Consider the following 20,654-nt stretch of genomic DNA (forward strand, 5'->3'; position numbering starts at 1 on the left):
GCCAGTCAAGTTATACAGCAACGGGAGGAGGGAGGGAGCGCAGGGACTCGACGGCCGCGCGCCCGCGTGCGCCGTGCGCGCACGCGCACTACTCGCTGGGGGCGCGAGAGCTGCGGCGGAGGTGGCCGCCTGTGGGACGAGCGAGGTCTCTGAGAAGAGAAAAGGAGGAACTCACGGAAGGGGAAGCTGGAATGACTCACACCGAAAAGTAGCAACAGTGTAGGAAGGTGGGAAGGATGAGGTGCCCGCGCGTCCCTGACGCCTCACGCCCCAGTTCGTGCGCGCTGACTCTCCAGAGGGAGAGCGAGGGGGCAGGGGGGCGGGGCTGGCGGGGCGGAGCTAGCGCGCCGCCGAGAGAGCGTCTGCGTGGGCTCCCGGGGGCAGCTTTGGGGTGGGGGGAGGGTTGCTCCACGGGGCGGAGCTCGAGCTTTTGGAGGCTGGGTAAACTCGCAAGCTCCTGTAGTGAAATTATTTAATACTTTTAGTAACAGTTACTCTTTTCTGATTGTTGCCTTTTACTGGGACCTGTTTTTTGCCGTTGTGCTAACAGTCACCTTAGGGGAAAAAATAAAGGAGCCGCAGAAGCCTATTGCAAGCCCCTGCCCTCCGCACGGCGCGCCGGGGGTGGAGGCCGAGTAGGCGGGGCGGCGTGCTCTCCGGGCCTTAGGCGAGTAGGGGCGCGCGCCCGGGGGCGGGGCGAGGCGAGGCCGCGGCGGGAGCTCGCCTCCCCCCGGCCCCGCGCGCCGCTCACTCCGGGGGCGGGCCTGCGAGGAAAACGTGGGAGAAGGCGTGAGTTGTGGCGGGACTATTTAGGGGCTTCACCTTCGGCATCTGTCACGTCTGTGAAGACATCTTAAATTAAAGCTGAGTGGGCACCAGGAAAGAGAAGTGTGCGAGGCAGCGTGATAACAAATGGCAAAGCAGGATGAAGAGAGAACAGACGCGGCCTGGCGTCGCCGGGAAATCTGCCCTAGCCACTGCGAAGGAGCTGGAACTAGCAGCTAATTTGCTCCCGCCAGCTTTCCCAGCCGGTTTCCTTCAACTGAAGGCGTTTTCTTCAACTCTGGGGAGTCTGTCCCAGGGCCTCCCTTGAGGCGCGGGCGGGCCCTTACTTCCCGTCTCGGACTCAGGCCTGCCCCAAGAGCCCCAACGCGTTGCTGTGACAGTAGCCATGGGGACCCGGGCTGCCTGGTGCTCCACACCTGCACCTTGGCTCAGCTTCACGCCACGACTACAAAAATAACTCGGAAATCTGTAGCTCCAGCGCCTTATTTTGGTAGAAGTTTAAGGGAACCCAGACTCTACAGTAGCTGAAATATGCAGTTATAATGCTTTTCAGTTTTAGCGCTAAAGTAATTAAAATGAGCAGTTTTTCTGATGCACAAGTGATTCCTCATGCGGTGTTAAAATATCTGGGTTTTAACCGAGTTAATGATAGGGGTTGAACAATGATGTTTAGGAGACCCATTCACTGGCATGTAGAAATCAACTCTAGAAGGGCTTAATGAAAAAAGTCTGTACTGGTTTCTGTGTGGTGGTCTCAACATTGTTTACTTGTAAAAGGAAGAGCTATACTCGAGAAGTACTGTTGTAGTCAGCATTTTGACCTTCGTGATAAAAGAATTCAAACTTTGGGGGGGAAAAACATACTTGTACAACTAATAAATATATTCAGCGTAGAAGTGACTTTTAAATGATGTTACATTGACTCCAGACAAATTGGGCGGTTTTAGTTCTTCCAGTTTGTACAAAGTGACTTGAAGTTTGATAATGCTAAGGATTTTTTGAAGCCTTCGGCAGTAACTTGATTTAACTTACTTTCAGAGCATCCTATAACTTCATGAAATGTAGAATTATGAACAATATCTCCATTGAGAGTTTGGTATGATTGGTCTGGAGATGTCAGCTCTGCTTCTGTCTCTGCTGATTTGTAAACTGGGCTGCTACTGCTGCTGCTAAGTCGCTTCAGTCCTGTCCAACTCTGTATGACTCCATAGACGGAAGCCCACCAGGCTCCCCCGTCCCTGGGATTCTCCAGGCAAGAACACTGGAGTGGGTTGCCATTTCCTTCTCCAATGCGTGAAAGTGAAAAGTGAAAGGGAAGTCGCTCAGTCATGTCCGACTCTTAGCGACTCCATGGATTACAGCCTACCAGGCTCTTCCATCCATGGGATTTTCCAAGCAAGAGTACTGGAGTGGGGTGCCATTGCCTTCTCCGAGTAAACTGGGCTAGTTATTACTAAACTGCAAAATTCTTATCCCTAACATCCTTTCTTCCTGTCATTTAGATATGTTCAATCAATACTAGAGGATTTATGTGGAATTGCTTTAAAACAAAAGCACTACATGCATTTCAATATTTTTATTTAGAGTGAATGATTCCATTGGAATTATTGCCAGTGATAAAGCTGAGAGAATTGAGGTATAATGCAAGACTATTCCTGGAGGAGAGCATGGAAACCCACGCCAGTATTCTTGCCTGGAGAATCCTATGGACAGAGGAACCTGGTACAGTACAATCCACAGGGTCGCAAAGAGTCAGACTTGACTGAAGCAACTGAGCAGGCACCCAAGACTATCTAAAGGATTCAGCTCAGCTCAGCCGCTCAGTCGTGTCCAACTCTTTGCGACCCCATGAATCGCAGCATGCCAGGCCTCCCTGTCCATCACCAACTCCCAGAGTTCACTCAAACTCATATCCATAGAGTCGGTGATGCCATCCAGCCATCTCATCCTCTGCCGTCCCCTTCTCCTCCTGCCCCCAATCGCACCCAGCATCAGTCTTTTCCAGTGAGTCAACTCTTCGCATGAGGTGGCCAAAGTATTGGAATTTCAGTTTCAGCATCAGTCCTTCCAATGAACACCCAGGACTGATCTCTTTAGAATGGACTGGTTGGATCTCCTTGCAGTCCAAGGGACTCTCAAGAGTCTTCTCCAACACCACAGTTCAAAAGCATCAATTCTTCAACCCTCAGCTTTCTTCACAGTCCAACTCTCACATCCATACATGACCACTGAAAAAACCATAGCATTGACTAGACAGACCTTTGTTGGCAAAGTAATGGGTGCTTTTGAATATGCTATCTAGGTTGCTCATAACTTTCCTTCCAAGGAGTAAGCGTCTTTTAATTTCATGGCTGCAATCACCATCTGCAGTGATTTTGGAGCCCCCCAAAATAAAGTCTGACACTGTTTCCCCATCTACTTTCCATGAAGTGGTGGGACCAGATGCCATGATCTAAGTTTTCTGAATGTTGAGCTTTAAGCCAACTTTTTCACTCTCCTCTTTCACTTTCATCAAGAGGCTCTTTAGTTCCTCTTCACTTTCTGCCATAAGGGTGGTATCATCTGTATATCTGCATATCTGATACTTCTCCCAGCAATCTTGATTTCACCTTGTACTTTTTCCAGCCCAGTGTTTCTCATGATGTACTCTGCATATGAGTTAAATAAGCAGGGTGACAATATACAGCCTTGACATACTCCTTTTCCTATTTGGAACCAGTCTGTTGTTCCGTGTCCAGTTCTAACTGTTGCTTCCTGACTTGCATATAGGTTTCTCAAGAGGCAGGTCAGGTGGTCTGGTATTCCCATCTCTTTCAGAATTTTCCACAGTTTATTGTGATCCACACAGTCAAAGGCTTTGGCGTAGTCAATAAAGCAGAAATAGATGATTTTCTGGAACTCTCTTGCTTTTTCCATGATCCAGAGGATGTTGGCAATTTGATCTCTGGTTCCTCTGCCATTTCTAAAACCACCTTGAACATCTGGAAGTTCACGGTTCATGTGTTGCTGAAGCCTGGCTTGGAGAATTTTGAGCATTACTTTACTAGCATGTGAAATCAGTGCAATTGTGCAGTAGTTTGAGCATTCTTTGGCATTGCCTTTCTTTGGAATTGGAATGAAAACTGACCTTTTCCAGTCCTGTGGCCGCTGCTGAGTTTTCCAAATTTGCTAGCATATTGAGTGCAGCACTTTCACAGCATTGTCTTTCAGGATCTGAAATAGCTCAACTAGAATTCCATCACCTCCACTAGCTTTGTTCCTGGTGATGCTTTCTAAGGCCCACTTGACTTCACATTCCAGGATGTCTGGCTCTAGGTAAGTGATCACACCATCATGATTATCTTGGTCGTAAAGATCTTTTTTGTACAGTTTTTCTGTGTATTCCTGCCACCTCTTCTTAATATCTTCTGCTTCTGTTAGGTCCATACTATTTCTGTCCGTTATGGTGCCCATGTTTGGATGAAATGTTCCCTTGGTATCTCATTTTCTTGAAGAAATCTCTTAGTCTTTCCATTCTATTGTTTTCTGTTGTTTTAAAAGAAGCTTAAGGCAAAGGAGAAAAGGAAAGATACACCTATTTGAATGTGGAGTTCCACAGAATAGCAGGGCGAGATAGGAAAGACTTCCTCAGTGATCAATGTAAAGAAATAGAGGAAAACAATTTAATGAAATACCCATCATATATTTTTTTAAAAAATGAACTTGCTCTTAGAAAATTAAAGTTTTACATTATGTCATTATTATATCCCCTGTAGCTGTTGTTGTAGTTGTTCAGTCACTAAGTTGTGGCTGACTCTGTGACCTCATGGACTGCAGTACACTGGGTTCCTCTGTCTTCCACTATCTTCTGGAAGTGAAAGTGAAAGTTTCTCTGTCATGTCTAACTCTTAGCAACCCCATGGACTATATAGTACATGGAGTTCTCCAGGCCAGAATACTGAAGTGGGTAACCTTCCCTTCTCCAGGGGATCTTCCCAACCCAAGGATCGAACCCAGGTCTCTCACATTGCAGGCAGATTCTTTACCAGCTGAGCCACAAGGGAAGCCCACTATCTCGAAGTCTGCTCAAATTTATGTCCATTGAATACCTAACATTCCAGGTTCCTATGCAATATTGTTCTTTACAGCATCGGACTTTGGTTTCAGCACCAGACACATCCACAACTGACCATCGTTTCTGCTTTGGCCCAACCTCTACATTCTTTCTGGAGCTATTAGTAATTGCCCTCTACTCTTTCCCAGTAGCATATTGTACACCTTCTGGCCTGGGGACTCATCTTTCAGTTTCATATCTTTTTGCCTTTTCATACTGTTCATGGAGTTCTCATGGCAAGAATACTGGAGCGGGTTGCAGTTCCCTCCCCTAGTGGCCAAGTTTTGTCAGAACTCTTCATTATGATCCATCTGTTTTCGGTGGCCCTGCATGGCATGGCTCATAGCTTCATTGAGTTACTCAGGCCCCTTCACCATGACAAGGCTGTGATCCATCAATGGGTCCCCTGCAGCAGTGGTACTCAATTAGGGAATATTGCCTCTTGGTGGGGAAAGGGTACATTGGACAACCTCTGAAAACATTTTTGGTGTCATAACCAAGGAGTAGGGATTGGTATCTAGTGGGAAGAGGCCAGGAATATTGCAAAACATCCTACACTGTACAAGGCAATTCCAACAACAAAGAATTAACCAGCCCAAAATGTCAATAGTGATATGCTATTGAGAAATTCTGACCTACAAAATTCTGCTGTTAGGTAGTAAGGTTTTAGGTATGAAAGCTTTATTGTTTAGCATTCTTTTCTACAGCATAAAAAGTGTGTGTATTTACACTTATTGCATATCTTGTGATTATAATGTTATGAACATTGTCAATTCAAAGAAACTTTGTATCATTACAGCTGTTACTAGTATACATCTGCTCAAAGTATAAATGTCACATTTTGAGCATTATAAAAATAATACTTCATTGAAATACATTTCTTAAGAGATTGGATTTTTTTATCATTTAGGTAAAGTTTTTACAGATGAGTATTATTTATTGCTGTAATCTGACAGAGTTCAACATAATTCTTTTTCTCTTTTTCAACTTAAGAGATGTAAAGGCCAAAATGTCTGTTTATTTGAGAGGAGTTAAAAAATGTTACACAGTAATGTCCTTTAATAATTTTTATTCCTTCAGTGTTATATGCCAAAAATCATTACTTACAGTGGTTTATCAGAATATTTTTAATGGACATATCAGTTAGGTTTTCCAGTTTAGAAGCAAAGCATTGGAATCTTGATTTAGAAAATGATTCCTTACTGAGTCACTAATTTTCTCATTATTGACTGTTTAGTCCCCTCATCGTTATGTCCTAAAACAATATATCATAATAAATTTAGGATGTGTAAGAGGCATTCCTTTTGGAAAGGCCAAAGAGATAATTCTGTGTACTTAAGTACCTAAAATAGTGTCTGATTTAAGTGATTGTTTATTAGTAGTTGTTGTATAGGTGGATGGACGAACAACTGAAGTAATTAACACTTTAGGATTAAATACTATTGTAATAGTCCAAAGCTGGAAATGACAGCTGATAGCAAGGCTCAGACAAGTCTGCCTGCAATGCGGGAGACCCAGGTTAAAGTTGATGAGAATATTCTGAATATATTCCAAAGATAGATCTAACAGAATTTACTCAAGGTTTGGGTGAGAGTAAGAACAGCATCAGCTATCAATGCATAGTTTTTGTCCTAAACTACTAAAAGAGTTACCACTTTACTGAGGTGAAGAAGGTTGAGAGGAAAAGAATGAGAAAGATATTGCATTGGCCAAAAAGTTTGTTTGGGTTTTTCTGTAACATCTTGTGGAAAAACCTGATTGTCCTCCAGTTAAAAATAAATACAAAAAGAAAAACCTGAGCAAACTTTTTGGCCAACGCAATACAAGAGAAGGCAATGGCACCCCACTCCAGTACTCCTGCCTGGAAAATCCCATGGATGGAGGAGCCTGGTGGGCTGCAGTCCATGGGGTCGCTACAAGTCGGATACGACTGAGCGACTTCACTTTCATTTTTCATTTTCATGCATTGGAGAAGGAGGTGGCAACCCACTCCAGTGTTCTTGCATGGAGAATCCCAGGGACGGGGGAGCCTGGTGGGCTGCTGTCTCTGGGGTCACACAGAGTCGGACACAACTGAAGTGACTTAGCAGCAGCAATACAAGTAAAATTTTCCATGTCCATTTACTTCAGTGCCACATTTGTGTTTCTAAGCTTGATTTAGCTATTGAGACATACAGTTATCTATCAATGTATGAATAATTATTACTTTTAGTCTAATTGAAAGACCTGTGTCATCACAAAATGATGGGGTCTTTTCCCTGTTTTCAGTTCTGACACCTAAAATTGAAATGCTTGACAATGTTAGCTGTAAGTCTTCCACTAACTAATGTTAATTATCTGATTTACGTATATTGTTAAAAGCTGTTCAGTGTTTCAATAACGTTTTAATCGCATTTTACTATACTTTAAATCAATGACATTATACACAGGTTTTTTTTAGGATGGATTTAATATCAAACAGTTGGCTCTGTTGGATAAAAATAGACTTCTCAAACTCATAAACATCAAAACCATGATTTTGCTTGAGAACATTGAATCATAGTTTTTCTGACATGGTCAGAATAATTCAAATTAGCTCAAGTGCAACTGTAATTTATAATTCTTGATTTATATTAATTCTGATTAACATGCAATATTACATAAGTGTTTTCTGCCTTAACTAGACTAATCCAGAGAGGCACATTTTCTCTTAGTAAATTTTTATTACTTCTGGTTTTTATTCCCCCAGTTTGTTTCAGCAGAGAAAGTAAGATATGCAAAGACAAAAAAATTAACAGCATTTCAATGAGAGATCACTTACTACCCTGTATTAAGATCTGTTGAAAAATTAAACCAAAGCCTATGTAAATTAATATTATTTTCTATTTTTAGGAGTTGGCCTACGTACTGGAAATGCCCCTTATCCAATTTCACCAAGTACAAGATTCTGAGGTTTGGGGTTCTTAGAGTCCTGTGGAGAGACAGGTACATACATATTAACTTTAACATGTTTGTGAGAAATGTGATGTAAGCAAATATTAAAGGATCATAAACAAGAAATTGTTATAGCTATAGACATTACCTTTGCATTGATAGCACTCCTTTTAGGAGAGTTCACTAATATAATTTTGCTTCTTTTTTCCTTCATAGTCTGTTTTCCTCATAAGCCTCACATTCTGTGACTCCTACCTCCCTGAATTTACTGATGATGTTCCTGCCATCTCTGCTGGATGATAATAACTGCAGCCCAATGCTCGCTCTTAAGCAAGCAAGCAAAAAGTTGGGAGAACCACAGCTGCCCTTTTCAGAGCAACAGCATCTTCTGGGTAGCTAATGCTTGGACTTCTAAGTAAAGATCCCTTCATGGAAACCACACGTATAGGTAAAATATCTGAGTAGTCTCCAGCCTAATTGTTGTGCTCATTTTATAAAAATCAGCCACAGCTGAGGAAGCCTATTTATGTCTTGTGTTTGAGTATCATAGTGTGTATTTAGCATTCAAAATTATGTGGTTGATAAATGTTTTTGTTTTTTTCCTTATAAAAGAGTTTATAAACCCTTTAGGCAAATAAGAAGTCCCATTTTGGGGACCTAAAGATTCTGTCACTAATTCCTGTGTGTGGGGTGTATATATGTGGGAGGGCATTCCCCACATGAGCAATTCTCTGACATCAGCTGGGTGTCCTACAATTTGACTCGATTCTAACATTATGTATTTGGAGACAGTATTAGATTCCACAGGTTAAGGACTCAGTCCCACAAGACCACCCTGTAGTTCAGAAGAAAATTGTGAGCCCAGGTTATTACCTGTGCTTCTGATGACCAGCTACAAATCAGAGGTTCCTAGGACCCACTCCTTGGGTTATAGGTTAAGGAGTCAGTCCCCATAAGACTCCCACTCCCACTTCAGAAGCCAGTTGTGAGTCTAGGTTATCACCTATGCTTCTCACCATATGCCATCCTTGGATTTGGTTAATTTGCTAAAGTGGCTCAAAAAACTCATTTTATGTACTAGATTACTGTTTTATTATAAAAGGATATTACTCAGGAACTGCAAAATAGAAGAGATGCATAGGGCAAGGTATCAGAAAAGGACTCAAAGTTTCCATGCCCTCTCCGAGTGTGCCACTGTCCTAACTCTCTACCTGTTCGCCAACCCAGGAGTTCTCTGACCCATCCTGTTAAAATTTTGTGGAGACTTCATTCATAGGCAAAACTGATTAAACTTTTGGTCGGCCATAGGTGATTGATTCAACATCCAGTCCCTTCTTTCCCCTCCCCTAGGACAGAGTGGGACTGAAAAGTTCTCTGTTTGAATTGGTTCCCCTGGCAACCAGCAGCATCCTTAGGTGCTCTGCAAAAGTCACCTCATTAACATAGAACCAGCTGTAGGGGAAGGGGGCTTGTTATGAATAAGATATCTTCACCTTGATGGCTCTGGAGTGATTTAAGGAACTGAGGACAAGAGATCAAGTATTGTAACAAAAGGTGCACACATTGCTGGCTGCTCAGGAAATTCCAAGTGTTTAGAACTTTGGGCCAGGAACCAAAGGCCAAATATGTATTTCTTACTATGTCCTATGACGTCTCTTATATGCGGAATCTAAAAAGAAATGACACAAATGAACTTATTAATTTAACAGAAACAGTCTCACAAACTTATAGTTGCCCAGGGGAAGGATGGGGGACTGGGATAGTTACAGAGTTTGGGATGGACATGTACACACTGCTATATTTAAAACCAACAGGACCTACTGTCCTACAGGGAACTCTGCTCAATGTTATGTGGCAGCCTGGATGGGAGGGGAGTTTGGGGGGAATGAATGCATGTATATATATGGCTGAGTCCCTTTGCTGTCCACCTGAAACTATCACAACATTCTTAAGTGGCTGTACTTCCATATAAAATAAAAATAACTATATCACAGAAACTAACTGAAGAGATGTCTTATCATCCAGTATAATCTAATTGTATAGTATGGCCAGTAGAACTGTGAGTTCTGAATAGAAATATAACTGATTGACCTGTCTATCCAATTTGACAGATTGAGAGGCTTTTTTCTTTCTCTTGTCTTCTAGGAAATAGTAAAGCTCTAGTAATTTTTTGAGAAGTTGTTACTGAACCGAATTTGGGTCCACTTGCCTGCCTTGTAGCAAAGCCAACCTACTGGCACTAGGTTGTAGGAAAGGAAAGTACAGTATTTATTTGCAGGGCCCCAACCCCTGTGGCTCACACAGTAAAGAATCTGCCTGCAGTGTGGGAGACCTGGGTTCGATCCCTGGGTTGGGAAGATCCCTTGGAGAAGGGAATGGCAACCCACTCCAGTATTCTTGCCTAGAGAATTCCATGGACAGATGAGCCTGGCAGGGCTACAGTCCATGGGGTTGCAAAGGGTTGGACACGACTGAGCAACTAACAAGCAAGGAGAAGGGCTTCCCTGATGGCTCCGCAGGTAAAGAATCCTCCTGCAATGCAGGAGACACAGGAGACATGGGTTTAATCCCTGTGTTGGGAAGATCCCCTGAAGGAGGAAAATGGCAACCCACTCCAGTATTCTTGCCTGAAAAATCCTGTGGACAGAGGAGCCTGGCAGGCTATAGTCCATGGGGTCGCAAAGAGTGGAACATGACTGAGCACACATTTCCTTGACACAAGCAAGGAAAAAGGGCTGTTTGTGTTCAAAAGACCCAACCCCCAGTGGCTTTCCTGGAAGGGTTTTTAAAGGCAACATTTGGGATGAGGGTTTCAACTCATGGACTTTCTTCTAATTGGTTAGTGGTGAGGTAATAGCATGACCTTTTAGGAATCTCAACCATCAGCTTTGTGGTTCCAACCAGTCAGGGGTCTGTGTGCTTGTGGTCAGCATGTAGTCACCTTCTTCCATTTGGGTTGCTGCTAAGTAGCTTGAGTCGTGTCCGACTCTGTGCGACCCCAGAGACAGCAGCCCACTAGGCTCCTCCATCCCTGGGATTCTCCAGGCAAGAACACTGGAGTGGGTTGCCATTTCCTTCTCCAATGCATGAAAGTGAAAAAGTGAAAGTGAAGTCCTGCCGACTCTTAGCAACCCCATGGACTGCAGCCTACCAGGCTCGTCCGCCCATGGGATCTTCCAGGCAAGAGTACTGGAGTGGCTTGCCATTGCCTTCTCCGTAGGGGGATCTTAATTTCTATAGACCAACAGGGAGATATTCATCAGATTGTTAGGTGTATCTCTTGAGGAAAAACTAGGTCTCTTTTTTTTCCACTATCATTACTTTTCTTGCTTTACTGCTTTTCCTTTGTTTCTGTATTCTCTCACTTCCCTAATTAGTAACAGTTTGACCCTGCTCTTTGGAACTCAGGGAAGGCCTAGGAGATTAAAGCCTTTTTTTGCAAACAAGAAACAGGAGACATGGAGGGGCTTTTGTACCCAGGAGGGCCCAGCAGGATCCTGCTCAATTTCAAAGTCAAGAATTAAAATTTTAAATCACATCAAAGGGATTAGAAATATTACGTATTCCTTTATTATAAATAAGCTTCCTTGAAGATTTGCCTCCTTCTTAGAAAATACAAGTTTAATAATTATAGGTAAGTAAAATATATATATTTTTTAAAAAGTGATCTAATTAATGATAACAGGATTGCTAGAACTTATTGACCAACTGAAAACAGCAACTTAGTGGATTAAACTGAAATGTCAAAATAAAGTATGTTTTTATAGGCGTTACATTATTCTAACATAAGTGAAATTCACTCAGTCATGTCTGACTCTTTGCAACCCCATGGACTGTAGCCTGCTGGGCTCCTCTGTCCATGGAATTTTCCAGGCAAGAATACTGGAGTGGGTAGCCATTCCCTTCTTCAGGAAATCTTCCCAACCCAGGGATTGAACCCAGGACTCCCACACTGCAGGCGGATTCTTTACCATCTGAGCCACCATGGAAGCCCGTTCTAACATAAGGTAGCACTTAATTACAGCTATCAGTTTGCAGACCTAGTGGCAAATACAGTAATTGAAGTTCTAGAATTTATTTTAAAAGAAGCTTTAAACTCTACATAAGGGCAGATTTTATTTTATTTTATTTTTGGCTGTGCTGCATGGCTTGCAGGATCTTAGTTCCCATACCAGGGATCAAACCCAGACCCTAGGAGTGAAAGCCTCCAGTCTGACCATTAGACAGTCAGGAAATTGCCAAGGGAAGATTTTAACTCTTTCTTTGGGTAAGGTTTTGATTCCCAAGTCTTTAAGACACTAGCACTTAGTATGGAACTGTAGATAATGAACAATAATTTAGAAAACAGTAATCTCCAATATTAGGAGAGAAAAACTAGCTCACTGTCAGTCTTAAAGCAATGGCCAATAGTAAATAGTAAACATTTTGCAGTAAAAATCATTAAATCATAACATGAATAATCATTTATTAATTGTTGGGAATGTTTGTCCCTTCTAAATTGACTACAAACTTGAAGTAATTGCAAAGGAAATTTCAGAGAAAATACTAAGAAAAAAAGTATCTTAAAAAATTGCTTTCAAATTCCACAGATGTTTTTAAAAGTCACAGCTTAATATGCAGGTTAATCCTCAGGAATACTATAGGTCAGCTTTCTAGAGATCTCCGAAGTGCTTTCTATTCATTATTATTTCTCCTCAGCATCATTATATCTTGCAAATTATGGAATACTTGACATCCTTAAACACCAAACTCTGTTTCCTCACTTACAGTGACTGCTAATTTCTGTTTCGGTACCCTTTCATATGATGCAGCCTGGAAACTCCAGAAATAAGCTTGGGCAAAATGGGGATTATCGTCCATATATTCTTTTTAACAGGGACATTGACCATTGTCCTGTGCTGACATTGTCCATAATCTGAAACAATTGATTCATATATTTTGTCCAGTTTCTATTCGTTATGCATGCATGTGCTCAGTTGCTCAGTCATGTCTGACTCTTTGTGACTACATGGAGTGTAGCCCGCCAGGCTTCTCTGCCCATGGGATTATCTTGGCAAGAAAACTGGAGTGGGTTGCCATTTTCTCCTTCAGAGGATCTTCCCAATCGGGGATCAAACCTGCGTTTCCTGCATTAGCAGATGGATTCTTTGTCACTGAGCCACCTGGGAAGCCCTATTTTTTATGGCAGGAGGTTAAAATCTGGTTCCTCTTATTCCACCATAGCTGGAAACTAAACTTCAGAGTGTTTAAAAGAATTTTTTTTGAAATTCCATTCCTGGAGAAGGCACAAACTTTCCAGCTTTACTACTAAATTATTTACCACTAAATTCAGTTTTAGAATGAACAGTTTCACACACATTTATGTCACTTGCTTGGTCCCTAAAGTTGGCTGAGTTTGCACTGATTTCTAGTGTCACCTTTCCAGTCAGCTTTCTATACTTAGACTTTTCCCTTTTACAACACAAGAGTTCCTATGACTGTTCAAGAAAAAATGACAAAATTAATACACGGGGCAATCCAAATCCAAACAGCAAAGGACATTTTCCCCAAAGAAGCCAAAAAAACCTGTAGAAACGTGATACCTAGGTACACTTGCTTCACAAAACAAAACTGAGCTGCTCTAAGATATTTACATTCAAGATTCTTGAGCTTTGCCCAGGAACAATAGATTGATGACTTGATTTACATTTACTTTACAGGCCACTTTGTGTCTTTCTTAGAGCAAAGAAATAATCTAAAGGTATATTTAACCTCTTAAAAGGTAGACATATTATAATATTTAGATGGCATTTTCCCCAGTTTGTATTCATCAGTGATTCAGAAGCATCTTGTAGTCCAGTTTGTTACCTTTTTGCATAAATGTAGTGAAATAGACAAATATTTGGTCTTTGTCTCTAGTTCCTCACACAAAACTAAAATTTCTTGAACTTCTTTAGTGATAAGCAGGCCTTTAGATCACTTCAGAATGGGGTCTGGTCACCAGAAAGGCCAATCTGTTGTCAGGGGAGTGTGTAATTTTCTTGGTTCTGTCTCACGTCAGCAAAGATTTGAAATGGCAAACCAGTATTACAGCTTGGTTACAGCTCAGTTTTATTTGGCAAGCAAAGGATAGTACACCCTTGAGGCATGAAAGTGGGCTGACCCAAAAGGAGAGGCTTCAATCCATCCTGGCTTCCTCTTTTTATCAGTTGTACCCCCACCCCCACCCCCGCCAGCCCTATGTAAATTGGGCTAGCCAAGAAGGGGAGTGTTTGTTTGACCTGAAGTTCTCACTCAGGTCCATGGGTTTTCTTTTGTTCCATTTTCATAGACTTTTCCCTTTCTTTGTCTTTTAGCCCCTGCTATTTTGGATTCCTTTTTCCTATTCTAACTACCTAGCACCATGATTAGAAGCTTGGAAGTTTTGTTGCCTGAAAACTACATAGATTTGCCTCTTGGAGAGTGCAAAAGACATAACCAAGCCAAAGAGCAGAGGAAGGATTTATTCCTTGCAGCAAGTGAGGAGGATAACAGGGATTTCTCCCAAAGCCTTCTCTCCCCATACAGCAAAATTGAGGAAGTTTTAAGCTAAGAGTATATTCATATTCATGAAAGGGCTTGAGTAGTGTATGCATATTCCTGAAGGGGCTTAAGCAAAGGAGAATTTCACACTGTATTGGGGCAGAGGTTGACCAGGTCCAGGCTTTAGTTGATTAAAAGTCACAAATATCAGGAAAGGTCAGCATCATCTTTCCTTAGGTTCCACTACTCTGACATCTCAGCATGTAGGTAGTTCACTGTCCTTCACCTGAATGGATAGTTCCTGTGAAACTCAAAGATATGTATCAGAGTGTTATGTATATCCCTTGAGGAGGAACTATGAATCTGTTTTATCACTGAACTGTTGCTCCTTGACCGCTTTTGCTTTGTTCCTACATTTCCTCACTTCTTTTAAGATTATTAATTACTGAGACCTGTTAGCAGAAACACACTGACTAAAACTGTCCACCCTGGCCAGGCACCATAGTAACCATTTGCAAGGGTTGTTTTATGACTGGAGGTCCTGGTAAGGAACAAGAGCTAATAAGCCACCACCAACTGGTAGAGTTCAGGAAAAGTCCAAAGGAGACACCATGTATCTGAGCACCTCCCAGAATCCTCCTCGCTGGCATCCGTCTTGGCTGAGCAATGCGTGTACCACCAGGAAGGACTCTTGAGTCAAAACAATTAGTCAGAGACAACCTGGAAGCTAATCCTATTACCATAGAACCCGAGACTGGGAGCCGTGTGACAGAGCAGTTCTCCTGGGTTCCCTTACCCTACTGCTCTTTGCCTGGGGTCCCCTTCCCAATTAACTCTCTTGCGTTGTCAGCAAGTGTATCTCCTCAGATGATTCATTTCCAAGTGTTAGACAAGAGCCCCATTTGGGGCCTGGAAAGGGTCTCCCTTCCTGCAATAGACTTTGTGAAGAGCAAGTATTGTGGCCAGGCTTAGATCACAAAATGACTTAGGACAAAAATGGCTTCTCACATGTTTACAAAGCCATGCCTGGTTCTCTTTCGCTGGGACCCCTTACCCTATCCACTTACACTTTCAGTCCTACCCTCCAACCTTCAGGAAGCGGGGAGGGGCTGGTGACTGGGTATTTACAAGTTTTCAGTAACTTAGTCATCATGCCCATATAATGATACCTCCTTAAAAACCCCTAATGGATGGAATCTGGAGAGTTTTTCATTTGATAAACTCATTGAGGTGCTGGGGTTAATGCATCCAAAAAAGGCACTGAAGTTTCCCATCACTGCCGCCATACGTTGCCCTACATACCTCTTCCATTTGACTGTTGCTGAGGTATATCTTCTATAATAGACCAGTTCAGTTCAGTTCAGTTCAGTCCCTCAGTGGTGTCCGACTCTTTGCAACCCCATGAATCGCAGCATGCCAGGCCTCCCTGTCCATCACCAACTCCCAGAGTTCACTCAAACTCACGTCCATCAAGTCGGTGATGCCATCCAGCCATCTCATCCTCTGTTGTCCCCTTTTCCTCCTGCCCCCAATCCCTCCCAGCATCAGTCTTTTCCAATTAGTCAACTCTTCACATGAGGTGGCCAAAGTACTGGAGCTTCAGCTTTAGCATCATTCCCTCCAAAGAACACCCAGGGCTGACCTCCTTCAGAAAGGACTGGTTGGATCTCCTTGCATTCCAAGGGACTTGCAGGAGTCTTCTCCAACACCACAGTTCAAAAGCATCAATTTTTCAGCACTCAGCTTTCTTCACTGTCCAACTCTCACATCCATACATGACCACTGGAAAAACCATAGCCTTGACTAGACAGACCTTTGTTGCAAAGTAATGTCTCTGCTTTTCAATAGACCAGTAGTCATAAGTAAATGCTATTTTTTTTTTTTTTTTTGATTCTGTGAGTAGTTCTGGTGAGCTACCAAATCTATGGAGAGGGTTGAGGGAACCCTTGATATTTAATCTGCTGAGCAGAGATATGAGTAGCTTTTGCACACCATTTTCGGCCAGAATTTCAAGAGGGGGTGTCTTTTGTGAAACTGAGACACTTGTAGATCCTGATGCTAACTCTGGGAGTTGGTGTCAGAATTTAATTATTGGAAACCTAGGTGATACAAGAGTTAGTTGATATGAATAAACAACAAATATCTACTTTTAACAATGATAGTTGTTATGGGCTGAATTGTGTTTCCCAGAAGTTTATATGTTGAAATCCGAATCCCCAGTACCTCAAAGTATAATCGTAGTTGGAAATAAGGTCTTTAAAGCAATAATTAACTTAAAATTAGGCATTAGCATGGTCCTAAGCTAATCTGACTGGTGTTCTGGGAGTGGTTCTGACAAAGTGAAGCAGTTAGGGTAGGGGTTCCCTGGAGAAAGAGAACCAGGCATGATTTTCTGGACATAAGAGATGCCATTTGGGGCCTAAGTCATTTACTCTTATAGAAGAAGAAACTTGGACACAAAAACTGACACGAGGGAGTGTGCACACAGAGACAAGATCATGTGAAGAGGCAGTGAGAGTTCTGCCATCTGCAAACCAAGGAGATAGGCCTCAGAGGAAATCAATACTGCTGGCACCTTGATCTTAAACATCCAGCCTCCAGAACTTTGAGAAAATAAATGTCTGTTGTTTAAGCCACCCAGTCTGTGGTATTTTGTTATGGCAGTCCCAGAAAACTAACACAGTTTATTATTCCTTCTTCATTTCTATTGACATATGCTCATTTCAGGCCTGCATCTTCAGCCAGAAAATTGTAGGAGCACATTAACTGGTATCCCTGTCTCACTGTATCCCAGCGTGAAGATTTGAATTGTGATTTTCAAACTTTAAAGCTCAGTGCATAAAAAAGACAAACAAACAAACAAACAAACAAAAAACCTCAGCATGTAAAGCATATATCAGAATTAGTGGTATAAAAGGTCAAATGGAGGAAAATTGAGCACAGAACAAAAATACAAGTGGATAGAAAGTGTAAAAGACAAGATCAGAAAACTGAAAGACATAGATGACCCGACAGTGAGTAACAGGAGTTCCAAAGGGAGGAAGCAAAAAGATGGAGAAGTACTTCATATAAAAAAAATTTTATATAGAAAAAATAAAAAGTTCCTGAACTAGAGAAAGATCTGCAGAATAAAAGGTCCCACTCAGCCATGACTGATGAAGGAAGACATTGTTGTAGAAAATTCGACTATAGACTTAAAATTTTAAATAAGACTTTGTCATTTACTAAGAATGACATTGCAGAAAAGGAGAGGAGTTCCCATCAGCTATAGCAAAGCAATCATAACTAATTTCTTAATACATAAAATTATCATGGTTTACTTTAAACACAATGAAAGCCCAATTCCAGGAAGTACATTACAGGCAAAAAGGAAGAAAGGACTTCACTGACCCTGAGAAAGGAAATATTGGCAGTCAGAAATTAGCAAACAAACTGTCTCCCTGAAAAATGTGCCAATATCATACAATTAGGAAGGATCATAGAATCTACTCATTAGTATCTTAAGGATCTATCATTTTGTTGAAATTTCAACTTCCTTTACATTCTGACTTTTAATAGTATCTTGTTATGGACATATTAGAAATAATCTAGTTAAATTTCTAAGTTCCAAGGATAAAGAAAAAGTCTGCCTTCTTTGGAGAAAGAGTAAATCTTGAAGGCAAAAGAATCAGATCACCTTTTAATTACGCCATTAGAAGCAAGAGAAAAATTAAGTATCATTTATATGGAGAAAAAGGACTGATCAAATAACTAATTCAGATATCATTTAATTGTCAATTTCAAAGAAAGTTATTTGGAAATACATGAAGACTGATAGAATATATCAGTAGTACAATTAAAGAAACAATAAAGGAAAGGACTGTAAATAAGCAACAAACAAAAAAATATAGATCTCAGGACAGGAAGATGGACTAAATGAAAGAGTGATGAGCTTTAACATGTCTGTAACCTGAAGAGAATTCTAAACAGAAATGCAGGCTGGGTACGTGTAATATGAGTCCTAATGGTCAGTTCTTGAAATAGATGTGGCATACTGTAAGACTACACTGATAATAGACTCTGAAAGTGAAAAGTGAAAGTGTTAGTTGCTCAGTCCTGTCTAACTCTTTGCAACCCCATGCACTGTAGCCCGCCAGGCTTCTCTGTCTGAGGAATTCTCCAGGCAAGAATACTGGAATAGTTAGCCATTCCCTTCTCCAGAGGATCTTCCTGACTCAAGGACTGAACCCAGGTCTCCTGCATTGCAGGCGGATTCTTTATTGTCTGAGCCAGGGAAGATAAGACTCTAGCTAAAAGTAATTAAAATAGGGCAATAAATCCTAGGAGTTTGGAGGTGAGGAGACGAGAAATAAAAGTGTTTTAAATAGTTCACCGAGTGAAGGAACTGAGCACCTAAAAAGAGAATTAATTGTTGTTTTTTTTATTTTCATAAAGCCCTTACTTTTCATATGGATTTTGAGTAAATGAAAATTATAATCACCAGTTGAATGGAAAAGTATAGTAAAATTTCCAAATTAAAAAGAGGAAAAAGATAAGTAATGGTGATGATCAGACAGGAAAACTAATAAGGGAAATATTTAGAAGGAAATAAGGAAAAAGTTAAAAAATGCAAACAAGGTAAGGTGAAAGCAGTAAATCACACAAATGGTTAAATTCCCCAACATATAAAACAGAATCTCAGATTGAGTTGATAAAAACAAATCTACCCATGTATTCCTAAACACATACACACACATTTAAGCAAAGCAATGAAGAAATGTTTGAAATAAGAAATAGGATAAGAGAAAAGCAACTGCATACAAATGGAGGAAAGGCAACATTAATAGATAAAATAAAAATTAAAAGTATTAAGATAAAGATTATTCAATGATAAAATGCTCAGTTTACAAAGAGATTATAACAATTATAAGCCAGTTTTTAAGTTACTATCTCTCAGCTTCATATTTACCCTTGTATATTTTGTTTTGTGATGTTAGAACTAGAGCTCTGGAAATTGCATTTCTGATTTGTCTACTTGCTCCCTGTTAAGCTCTGGCAATAGGGGAAATAAAGGGTGATCACAAGACAGAGGAGGAGGAAAGAAACTCTTTTTTCTTATACCATTTGCTTCTTGTTCCTATTCAGTTCAGTCGCTCAGTCGTGTCCGACTCTTTGCGACCCCATGAATCGCAGCATGCCAGGCCTCCCTGTCCATCACCAACTCTCGGAGTTCACTCAAACTCACGTCCATCGAGTCAGTGATGCCATCCAGCCATCTCATCCTCTGTTGTCCCCTTCTCCTCCTGCCCCCAATCCCTGCCAGCATCAGGGTCTTTTCCAATGAGTCAACTCTTCGCATGAGGTGGCCAAAGTACTGGAGTTTCAGCTTTAGCATCATTCCTTCCAAAGAAATCCCAGGGCTGATCTCCTTCAGAATGGACTGGTTGGATCTCCTTGCAGTCCAAGGGACTCTCAAGAGTCGTCTCCAACACCACAGTTCAAAAGCATCAGTTCTTCGACCCTCAGCTTTCTTCACAGTCCAACTCTCGCATCCATACATGACCACTGGAAAAACAATAGCCTTGACTAGACGGACCTTTGTTGGCAAAGTAATGTCTCTGCTTTTCAATGTGATATCTAGGTTGGTCATAACTTTTCTTCCAAGGAGTAAGTGTCTTTTAATTTCATGGCTGCAGTCACCATCTGCAGTGATTTTGGAGCCCAAAAAAATAAAGTCTGACACTGTTTCCACTGTTTCCCCATCTATTTGCCATGAAGTGATGGGACCAGATGCCATGATCTTCGTTTTCTGAATGTTGAGCTTTAAGCCAACTTTTTCACTCTCCTCTTTCACTCTCATCAAGAGGCTTTTTAGCTCCTCTTCACTTTCTGCCATAAGGGTGGTATTATCTGCATATCTGAGGTTATTGATATTTCTCCCGGCAATCTTGATTCCAGCTTCTGCTTCTTCCAGCCCAGAGTTTCTCATGATGTACTTTTTCCTATTAGCATCACTTTAATAAAGCTTCGGGGCTTCTCTGGAAGCTCAGCTGGTAAAGAATCTACCTGCAATGCAGGAAACCCTAGTTCAATTCCTGGGTCAGGAAGATCCACTGGAAAAGGGATAGGCTACTCACTCCAGTATTCATAGGTTCCTTGGTGGCTCAGATGGTAACGAATCAACCTATAATATGGGAAATCTGGATTTGATGCCTGAGTTGGGAAGATCCCTTGGAGGAGGGCATGGAAACCCATTCCAGTATTCTTGCCTGGAGAATCCCCATGGACAGAGGAGCGTGATGGGCTACAGTCCGTGGGGTGGTAAACAGTTGGACATGACTGAGTGAGTAAGCACAAGCACAATAAAGCTTCACTTGTTACT

General features: G+C 41.6%; 1 long non-coding RNA gene across 6 annotated transcripts in view; it reads left to right on the forward strand.

Moving 5' to 3' along the window:
* Positions 1 to 55: 55 nt before the first annotated feature.
* The window catches only part of LOC106701264 (uncharacterized), a 54,259-nt gene continuing 33,660 nt past the window's right edge, over positions 56 to 20,654 (forward strand). For 2 of the 6 annotated variants that reach the window (XR_011465010.1, XR_011465011.1), the window contains exons 1-3: positions 89 to 227; positions 7,751 to 7,843; positions 8,009 to 8,240. This is a non-coding gene — a long non-coding RNA (uncharacterized lncRNA). Of the gene's footprint in view, positions 228 to 7,750; positions 7,844 to 8,008; positions 9,806 to 20,654 lie in introns of those variants that run through there. The other 4 variants (XR_011465012.1, XR_011465009.1, XR_011465013.1 and 1 more) reach the window with 4 other exon arrangements.

Source organism: Bos mutus, chromosome 1, assembly GCF_027580195.1.
Source record: "Bos mutus isolate GX-2022 chromosome 1, NWIPB_WYAK_1.1, whole genome shotgun sequence".
Lineage (NCBI taxonomy): Eukaryota > Metazoa > Chordata > Mammalia > Artiodactyla > Bovidae > Bos > Bos mutus.